Source organism: Tamandua tetradactyla, chromosome 3 (genome assembly GCF_023851605.1).
Source record: "Tamandua tetradactyla isolate mTamTet1 chromosome 3, mTamTet1.pri, whole genome shotgun sequence".
Lineage (NCBI taxonomy): Eukaryota > Metazoa > Chordata > Mammalia > Pilosa > Myrmecophagidae > Tamandua > Tamandua tetradactyla.
Window position 1 is genome coordinate 167,405,584 of NC_135329.1, and position 10,519 is coordinate 167,416,102.

Below are 10,519 nucleotides of genomic sequence, written 5' to 3' on the forward strand. Positions count from 1 at the left end.
CAACTTGGGGAAGCTGAGATTTCCCCCGTTCTCACCATTCCCCGAAGGGGACTTTTCAAATACTTTCCCACTCACTGATCAAATCGCTCTGGGATTCATCAGGGCATCACCTGGACAAACCAACAAAATCTCATGTCCTATACAATGTTCCATGTACTTAAGGTGTTCAATCAACTATCTACATAAGTTATATTAGGAGATGCAGTAGTCAAAGTATAAATTTGTACCAAATAAACATTTTTTGCTTTAGTCTCACACATTAGTTGAAATTTTAAAATATTAATTACCATCTATTTTCAGCACACTGCAGTAATGACATTCTTTTGTTCTTCCTCATGCAAAAACATTTTTTTAAATTTGTACATTTAGTCACTATCATTATATACTCTAGGCATTCCTAGATTACACCATCTCAATCTTTATCGTCTATCTTTCTTTGTGATTTCATTTATGCCCCAGCCTTCCTCCCTCTATCATTCTCATATGCAGCTTCATTCAGTGTTCTAACATAATTACATTACAGTTAGGTAGTATTGTGCTGTCCATTTCTGAGTTTTTATATTCAGTCCTGTTGCACAATCTGTATCCCTTCAGCTCCAATTACCCAATTATTCTGTCTTATAGTTGCATAATATTCCATCTTATGTAAATGTCACAGTTTGTTTAGCCAACTGTCTGTTGATGGACATTTTGGCTATTTCCATCTCTTGGTAATTGTTAATAATGCTGCTATAAACATTGGTGTGTAAATGTCCATTTGTGTCCTTGGCCTTGTGTCCTTTGAGCAGAGACAGCATATAGATGGGTCCTGTTTTTTAATCCATTCTCCCAGACTTTGTCTTTTGTTTGGAGAGTTTAATCCATTAACATTCAATGTTATTACTGCATGGGTAGTACTTTCTTCTACTATTTTGCCTTCTGGATTTTATATGTCATATCTAATTTTCCTTCTTTTAACCTTTACTCATAGTCTTCCTTTCTACACTCTTCTCCACACCTCTCTCTTCTGTCTTCGTATCTGTCTCTAGTGTTCCCTTTAGTATTTCTTGCAGAGCTGGTCTCTTGGTCACAAATTCTATCAGTGATTTTTTGTCTGAAAATGTTTTAATTTCTCCCTCATTTTTGAAGGACAATTTTGCTGGATATAGAATTCTTGGTTGGCAGTTTTTTCTCTTTTAATAATTTAAATATATCATCCCACTGTCTTCTCGTCTCCATGGTTTCTGCTGAGAGATCTGCGCATAGTCTTATTGGGCTTCCCTTGTATGTGATGGATGCTTTTCTCTTGCTGCTTTTAAGATCCTCTCTTTCTCTTTGACCTCTGACATTCTGATTATTAAATGTCTTGGAATATGTCTATTTGGATCTATTCTCTTTGGGGTACGCTGCACTTCTTGGATCTGTAATTTTAAGTCTTTCATAAAAGTTGGGAAATTTTCAGTGATAATTTCCTCCACTAGTTTTTCTCCTCCTTTTCCCTTCTCTTCTCCTTCTGGGACACCCACAGCATGTATATTCATGCACTTCATATTGTCTTTCAATTCCCTGAGTCCCTGCTCATATTTTTCCATTTTTTTCCCTATAGTTTCTGTTTCTTGTCAGATTTCAGATGTTCTGTTCTCCAGTTCAGAAATCCTATGTTCGGTCTCTAAAAATCTACCATGTAGGTTTCCATTGTTTTTTTTCATCTCTTCTACTGTGTCTTTCATTCCCATAAATTCTGTGATTTGTTTTTTCAGACTTTCAGTTTCTTCTTTTTGTTATTTCCTTGCCTTCTTTATATCCTCCCTCAATTCATTGATTTGGTTTTTGATGAGGTTTCCATGTTTGATGGTACATTCTGAATTAATTGTTTCAGCTCCTGTATGTCATTTGAATTGTTGGTTTGTTCCTTTGACTGGGCCATAGCTTCAATTTTCCTAGTGTGATTTGTTATTCTTTGCTGGCATCTAGTTATTTAATTACCTTAATTAGTTTATTCTGGAGATTGCTTTCACTTCTTTTATCTAGGGTTTTCTTGCTGGATGAATTTGTTGTCTATCTGTTCTTTGACATTCCGTTCAGCTTTATCTGGACCGTTAGCTTAACTTTTGTTTACCAGAGGAGAATTTTTCAGTTCTTGTTTTCTTGTTTCTTGCCCTGCTTGTGTGGTGCCTTTCCCCCCACACACACTTAGGAGGTTCTACTTAGATATTATAGACCCCAGCCAGATTTTCCAAGACAAAACTGGCCTCTTATCAGGAGGAAAGAGTCACCTGTGTCGGTTTTCCCTGAGGGTGAGACCCAGCAGGTTGAAAGACTTTCTCGTGAAGTCTCTGGACTCTGTTTTTCTTATCCTGCCCAGTATGTGGCACTTGTCTGACTGCAGGTCCCACCAGCATAAGATGATGTGGTACCTTTAACTTTGGCAGACTCTCCCTGCTGGGGGCATGGTGGAGAAGAGGAGAGGTTGTAGGCTGGTTTAAATGGCTTCAAATTACCAAGACCTGGTGTCTGAATTCCTTGATGGAGGGATTCCACCTGGGTGGGGCTTCACCCCTCCCCTGGGGAAGGCACAAGCTCCAGATGAGCCCCCAAAAGAGCTCACTTCTGCCTATGCCTGGGGCAGTTGCAGCCTGAAAAGTCCTGCCACTGTATCCAGAGGCAGTCAAGCCTTTGTAGACACACAGCCACAAAAACCTCTGTTTCCTTCTTTTTTTTTTTCCCCCCTTTTTCTGTCAGTCCTGCCCCCTTGGCGCCAGGGCAAAAATGAGCAACCTCCACTTTGATCAGGTTCACCTAAGCTGGGGCCTATTTTTAGTAGTCAGAATTTGTTAAATTGTTCCACAATTGGCGTTTGATTGTGCCCAGTCCCTGCTGCTGGTAAAGTCCTTTCCTTTCCCCTCTGGGAAGCGGCCTGTGGGGGAGGGGTGCTGGCCGCTGCAGCTTGGGGAACTCATGGTTCTGGGGGGTGCTCACAGCCGTTCCAGCTGGTCCAGACTGGGGTACGCTGTGTGTCTGGTCACTATCGTGGCTCCGGGAGCTCTTCTGTACTGTTTCTGGTTATTTAGTAGTTGTTCTGGAGGATGAACTAAAATGCGCATGTTGTTAAGCTGCCATCTTGACCCGGAAGCTTGTCATTGCCATTTTAATAATTTTTCTTCAAACATTACTCATGCTTGAATTTAAATTTCTATAAATGTAAGAGACTGCTTAAATCTGTAAGACTTGTGAATATATTCTCATAGGTACTATAAACCAACTAGTTTATAGTACCTATGTGACTTTTCCATGAAAAATAAACAAAGTACCTCTGTTCTCATTTCCACCTTCCCTAATGGTTGGTCAGAGAAATACTATCCAGCCTGAATATGTCAAGGAATGCGTTACTAGAAACTCAAGAGTTTGGAGACTATATTTTACATTTACCACATGCTTTCCATCTAAAATTCAGCAGAATGAGTGAAAAGGACTATTATATTGTTGGGAAGCACTATTTCACTCACTAAATAATTAATAAAGAATGTTGCATGGGGTTGCTTTCTACTGGCAGGTGTATTACCTTCTTCCATGGTTGGTGCAATGACTTAGGAAAGGAAAACAATGAATCTTATCTACAAATTTATCCAAAATCCTTTTCCTTGAGTCATCAAGTTCTTTATTTTTCACCTATGGTTAATTTTTAACACATTCTTTTATGGCAGAGTTTAATGATGTTAATAGTTATAATTTTAGTTTCTGCCTTGCTGGGACCTAATAAATCATTTCGAAGATTTCTTGGTTAGTTATATATGAATATATAAACAATAATAATTAATTGTTATTATTTGTTTTAAAATCACAAGCTTCTGCTTCTGGCCATAATAGATTAACTAGAATCTACTTACCCTTCTTTTTCTTTAAGTGTCTAGGAAGATAAACAAAATGTATAAAACGAATGTTTTTAGACATTTGACAACACGGAACAGAGATATGTGATAAATGAGAGAAAGGAAACAAACAAGAAGAACCGTAGGGAGACCTCAACTTTCTGCCTAGAGGCGATTTCAGCATGGTCATGCACAGAGAGAAAACCCAGATAGCCTCATCCAGTTAAGGAAACAAACACCAGAGTTGAAGGACACTTGTAAACCTGGAATTTAAGGATTAGAGAGCACTTCAAAACAGACAGATTCCCAGAAAAGGAGCCTGAGAATTCTGCAAAGGGATCCTCTTGAGTGTTTGACTGAATTACTAAACTATTCTTAGGGTAGAACACCACAAACCTTGGAAACGAATTATTAGGTGCTTGTAAGTGGAACAATTCCTAGAGTTCACACTAAGAAGCTCACACTAGAAAATTTAATTCTTGTTAACCAGAGAGGAAAATCCAGGGCATTTAATAGAGAACCCCAAATCTCACACCTTAATACAAGGGTCGAATTGGCCCTAGAAAGGAAGCCTTTTTAAACCACTCCTCTACAAAGAAGCTTAAAAACTAGACTTGAAAGAATCAAGTTAATCCATAAGTATGGCTTACCTTACTTATGTTGGCTGCTGGAACAATGCCCATTGCTCTTGAAAGGGAAACAGTGAAATCCATCATACAAAAATGTAAAATCCACAACATTCATCATGCAGTTAGTAATCCTGCACATTTGAATAATCATTATCCTATGAACAATAACCGGGAGAAAAGTTAGTCCATAAAAATTTTACCAGTTACAATAGAAATACTAGAATTAGCAGACAAAGACTCTAAATACAGATTTAATATAAATTTGCTCAAGGATTTATAGGAAAAATATGTATGATGAAGAGATAAAATTAAAACATAAACAATCTAAATGGAATGTGGTGGTATGAATAGTGATCCCAGAGATATGTCCATATCTTTGTTACCAGCCAATGTGAATATTGCATTATATGGCAAAGGAGTAAATATTACCTTATATACAAAAGACATGATCAAAGATCTTGACAGGAGGAGTTAATCTGGGTTATGCACATAAATTCTAAATACACTCACATGTATCCTTATAAGACAGAATTAGAGGGAGTCAGACACCCAGAGGAGAAGGCATGTGAAGAAGGAGCAGAGAGAAAAGCAGCCACAAGCCAAAGGTGAAAGAGTCAAAGAATGGATTGTCCATAGGAGATTTCAGTCTTCTGGCTTCCAAAACTGTGAGAATACATTTTTATAGTTTTAAGCCTTTCATTTTAAGGTAACGTATTGCAGCAACCCCAGGAAATAAATGCTGATTTGGGTACTGGAAAAGGGAGTGCCGCTGTAACAAATACATAAAAAATATGAAAGTGGCTTTGGAATTGGGTAATGAATAAAAGATAGAAGAATTTTGAGAAATTTCATAGAAAAAGCTGAGAAAGCCTATAGAGACTGTTGGTAGAAATGCAGGTATTAAAGATTATTGTGCTCACAGACCAGAGGACATGAGGAACATTTTCCCCAAAAAACTTGAGGAAAGGAAACCCTTGTGATAGAGTGTCATAAAACTTTGCTGAATTGAAATCTACTGTTGGGTGGAAAGCAGAAGTTGCAAGTATTGATCCTGGATAGCTAGCTGAGGAGATGTCTCTTTTAGGCTGCTAGCTGCCAGAATGCAACACACCAGAGATGGATTGGCTTTTAATAAAAGGGGATTTATTTAGTTAAAAATGCATAGTTCTTCAGAGGAAAGGCAACTAACTTTCTTACATGGGAAGGCACAGGGCGATCTCTGCTGGTTTTCTTTCCAGGCCTCTGGTTTCCAACAACTTTCCCTGGGGTGATTCCTTTCCACATCTTCAAAAGCCTGGGCTGAGCTGCAACTGCTGAGATGAGGTATGCTGAGCTGCTTTGACTGTGCTATTTCATTAGGCTTCCAGCCAGTTAAATCAAACATCATTCATTGCAGCAGGCACACCTCCTAGCTGACTGCAGATGTAATCAGCAACAGATGAGCTTCACATGCCATTGGCTTTTGTCCACAGCAATAGAACTAAGCACCTTCACCTGGCCAAATTGACACCTGAACCTAACTACCACAATGTCCAAGCAAAGTGAAGGTATGGCCTGGTTTCCTCTTGTTGCTTATAGTAAAATGCAAGAGGAAAGAGACAAACTGACAAAAAGACTGTTAAGCAAAGAGGAGCCAGCACTTAATGATTCAGGAAATTCTCAGCCTACCCAGATTGCAAAAGATGTTAAAATTAGGTGAGTCACTTTTGGGGAAGAATGCTGTGGGGTGAAGCCCAAGGGTGTGAGTGGATAATCTTTTGCTGAAAAGATTAGGCAAGGAACACATGGATCCTCTCAAACATCTCAGTCAGGGGTAGATATGCAATTGATCTGTAAGGATCTCTGGAGGACCCATTACTCTAATGCTGTGAATGCCTTTGGCATACTTTGGAGAACTACAAGAGTTTTGAGAATGGTATACCAGAAGAAGCATTGCCAGTTTGAACTGAAAGAATCAGAGGCAGAAGGACATGAAAGAAGACATTCCATAAGCAGAATAAAAGGCTGCTGATACAACCACACAACTTATCACTTTGAAGAGAAAAGGAAAATGGAATTCAAAGACAGAGACTTGGCCCCAGACTGCAGAGCCATGTAGGCAGAGACATGGGCACACAGGGTAGAGTCGTGAGTCACAGAATATTTTTCTCAAGCTTGAATGCTTGATGCCAGTGACAACTTTATTCCTTCCATTTTCTCCCTTTTGGAGTGAAAATGTCTATAGCTATTATCCTTTGCCTGTCCCACAATTGTATATTGGAAAACACGCCCCCATCTTCTTTTTTTTTTGGATGACATTTTAGTGGGTGGAATCTACAGAGTGGTAAGTGGGTTGGCCTGCTTTCTGGCTTCCTATGAATTCCTTCTGATAATGCTGGCAAATATCTGCTGAAAATGTCTGAGGGGTCTCAGGATTGGCGGGCTAACCCTGTATCATACAGCAATCACTCTCCTTGTGTCTGCTCCTGTGGTTACCACTGACTTCTGGCTTCTTCTGTGCCCAGTTTCCTTTGGTTATGAGTATTTCAGCCATCTTGGATTAAGTTCTCAGCCATCTTGAATTAAGTTCTGACATCATTCAGTTTGGTCACACATTACCTAATAATAGCATCTTCAGAGATTCTATTTACAAATGGGTTCACACTCACATGAAGGTGGATTAAGATATGAACATGTCTTTTGTGGGGTACAGGATTCAATTTAAACGAACTAGAAAAAATTATCTACAAAGTTCACAAGGATGGAAATAGTTCCTGTTTGTAACATACAAAAGCACCATATGTGAGACTTTGGATATAGTATCTGCTTTATTCTGTTCTTATGGATATCCAGTTCTCCCAACACAATTTATTGAAGATACTGTTCTGTCCCAGTTGAGTCGGCTTGGGAGCCTTATCAAAAAAATCAACTGACCATAAGTCTGACAGTCAATTTCTGAGCTCTCAATTCAATTCCATTGATCAATATGTCAATCTTTATGCCAGTACCACACTATTTTCACCACTTTGGCCTTATAATATACTTTAAAGTCAGGAAGTGTGATACCTCCCAATTCATTTTTCTTTTTTAACCTCCTTTTGGATATTTAAGACCCTTTGCCCTTCAAAATACAATTGATAATTAGCTTCCCCTTTTCTGCAAAGTGGTCTGTCAGAATTTTTATGGCTATTGCATTGAATTTGTAGATCAATTTGGGTAGAATTGAAATCTCAATGATGTTTAGTCTTCTAATCCAGGAACCCAAAATATCTTTCAGTTTGTTTGGGTCTTCTCTGAGTTCTTTTAGCAATGTTGTGTAATTTCTGTGTACAAGTCCATTACATTCTTGGTTAGGTTTATTCTTAGATATTTGACTCTTTCAGATGCTACTGTAAATGGAATTATTTTCTTGATTACCTCCTCAGATAGCTCACTAATAGTTTACTAGTGTATAGAATCACCACTGATTTTTGTATGTTGATTTTGGATCCTGCCACTTTGCTGAACTCATGTATTAGCTCAAGTAGCTTTGCTGTGATTTTATCTGGGTTTTCTAAATATAGGATGATGTCACCTGCAAATAGCAAGTTTTACTTCTTCCTTTCCAATTTGGATGCCTTTTATTTATTTTTCTTGCCTAATTGGTATAGCTAGAACTTCTATAGCTATAATATAGAATATTATATAGAATATAACATAGAATATAATATAGAATACAGTGGTGGCAATAGAAATCCTTGTCTTGTTTTGGATCTTAGAGGGAAAACTTTTAGTCTCTCACCATTGAATATCATATTAACTGTGGGTTTTTCATATATGTCTTTTATTGTGTTCAAGAAGCTTCCTTTGATTTCTACCTTATGAAGTGTTTTTATCATGAAAAGATGCTGAATTTTGTCAAATGCCTATTCTGCATCAATTAAGATGATCATGTGTTTTTTCCCTTTTAATTTGTTAATATTGTACATTATATTAATTGATTTTCTTGTATTGAACCACCTTGCATACTTGGAATAAAACCCACTTGGTCATGGTGTATAATTCTTTTATTATACTATTGGATTCTATTTGAAAGCATTTTGTTGAGAATTTTTGCTTCTATAGGCAGTAGCATGACTGGTCTGGGCTTTTCTTTTCTTGTAGTATCTTTAGCCAGCTTTGGTATTAGGGTAATGTTGTTTATATAGGTTAGTTAGTTGTTTATATAGGTTAGTGCTCCCTCTTCAATTTTTTGGAAGAGTTTGAGCGGGATCAGTATTCATTCTTCTTGCAATGCTTGTTAAAACTCATCTGTGAAGCCATTTAGCCATGGACTTTTCTGTTTTGGTAGATTTTTGATGACTGATTTGGTGTGTTGAAGTCTTCTACTTCTTCTCAAAGAAGGTTGTTAGTGTGTTTGTATGAAGTTGTTCATTTCATTTAAGTTCGCTAGTCTTCTAGTTTGCTAGCTGCTAGAAGGCAATATAACAAAATCAGAATGGCTTTTAAAAAGAGGAATTTAATAAGTTGCTTGTTTACAGTTGTAAGGCCAAGAAAATGTCCAATTAAAACAAGTCTACAGAAATGTCCAATCAAAGGTATCCTGGGAAAGATACCATGGTTCAAAAAGGCTGATGATATTCAGGGTTTCTCTTTAATCTGGAAAGGCACATGGTGAGCAAGATATCATCTGCTAGCTTTCTCTCCTGGCTTCCTGTTTCATGAAGCTCCCTGGGAGGCATTTTCTTTCTTCATCTCCAAAGGTTGCTGGCTTTTGGGCTCCCTGCTTCTCGTGGCTGTGTCGTTCTTCTGTGCTGTCTCTGAATCTCTCGTTCTCCAAAATGTTTCCTCTTTTATAGGACTTCAGAAACTAATCAAAACCCACCCAAGTGGGTGGAGACATGTCATCATCTAATCCAGTTTAACAACCACTCTTGATTAAATCACACCTCCAGGGAGATGATCTAATTACAGATTCAAACATACAGTATTGATTAGGGATTATTCTGCCTTTATGAAATGGGATTTAGATTACAACATGGCCTTTTAGGGGACATACATCCTTTCAAACCAGCACAGCTAGCATGTTGGCATACAGTTGTTTATAGCAATTTATGAGCTTTTTTATATTTTCAAGGTCTGTGGTAATGCCCCAAGTCTTTTTTCTGATTTTATTATTTGCAGTTTTTCCTTTTTGCCTTTACCAGTCAATTTTGGTTTGTCAATCTTATTGATCTTCTCAAAGAATCAACTTTTGGTTTTATTGATTCTTTTTATTGTTTTATTATTCCCCATTTCATTAATTTCTGCTCTAATCTTTGTTATTTCTTTCCTTCTGCTTGCTTTGGGATTAGTTTGCTATTCTTTCTCTAGTTCCTCCAGTTGTTCAGTTAAGTCATTGATTTTAGTTCTTTCCTCCTTTTGAATATAGGTATTTAGGGCTGTAAATTTCCCTTTCTGCTCTGCCTTCACTGCATGTCATAAATTCTGATATGGTGTGTTCCTGTTTTCATTTGTCTCCAGAAATTTACTGATTTCTCTTGCAATTTCTTCTTTGTTTGTTTGTGTATTTTCTTGTTCTCCATTTGTTATTGATTTCCAGCATCATTCCACTGTTGATAAGAGAAACTACTTTGCATAATTTCAGTCTTTTAAATTTATTAAGACCTGTTTTGTAACCCAGCATATAGTCTATTTTTGAAAATAGCCCATGAGCACTTGAGAAGAGTGCATATCATGCAGTCTTGGGATGCAGTGTTCTATATGTGTCTTTTAGATGTAGTTCATTTATCATATTATTTATATTCTGTTTCTTTGTTGATTCTCTATTTAGTTGTTCTATCTATTTGTGCCAGTTTGAAAGGATGTATGTCCCCTGGAAAAGCCATGTTTTAATCCTAATCCCTGTTTGTAAAGGCAGCTGTTTCTTCTAATCCCTGTTCAGTAGTGCATGTTGGAAACTGTAACTAGATCATCTCCCTGGAGATGTGACACAATCAAGAGTGGTTATTAAACTGGATTAGGTGGAGAAATGTATCCACCCATTCTAGGTGGGTCTTGATTAGTTTACTGGAATCCTATAAA

General features: G+C 37.6%; 1 long non-coding RNA gene across 1 annotated transcript in view; it reads right to left on the bottom strand.

Moving 5' to 3' along the window:
- The window catches only part of LOC143676475 (uncharacterized), a 71,606-nt gene extending 64,578 nt beyond the window's left edge, over positions 1 to 7,028 (bottom strand). Inside the window, exons 1-2 of the long non-coding RNA XR_013172112.1 lie at positions 6,960 to 7,028; positions 4,499 to 4,632 (exon numbers count right to left, since the gene is read on the bottom strand). This is a non-coding gene — a long non-coding RNA (uncharacterized LOC143676475). The remainder of the gene's footprint in view (positions 1 to 4,498; positions 4,633 to 6,959) is intronic.
- Between the last annotated feature and the right edge of the window lie 3,491 nt (positions 7,029 to 10,519).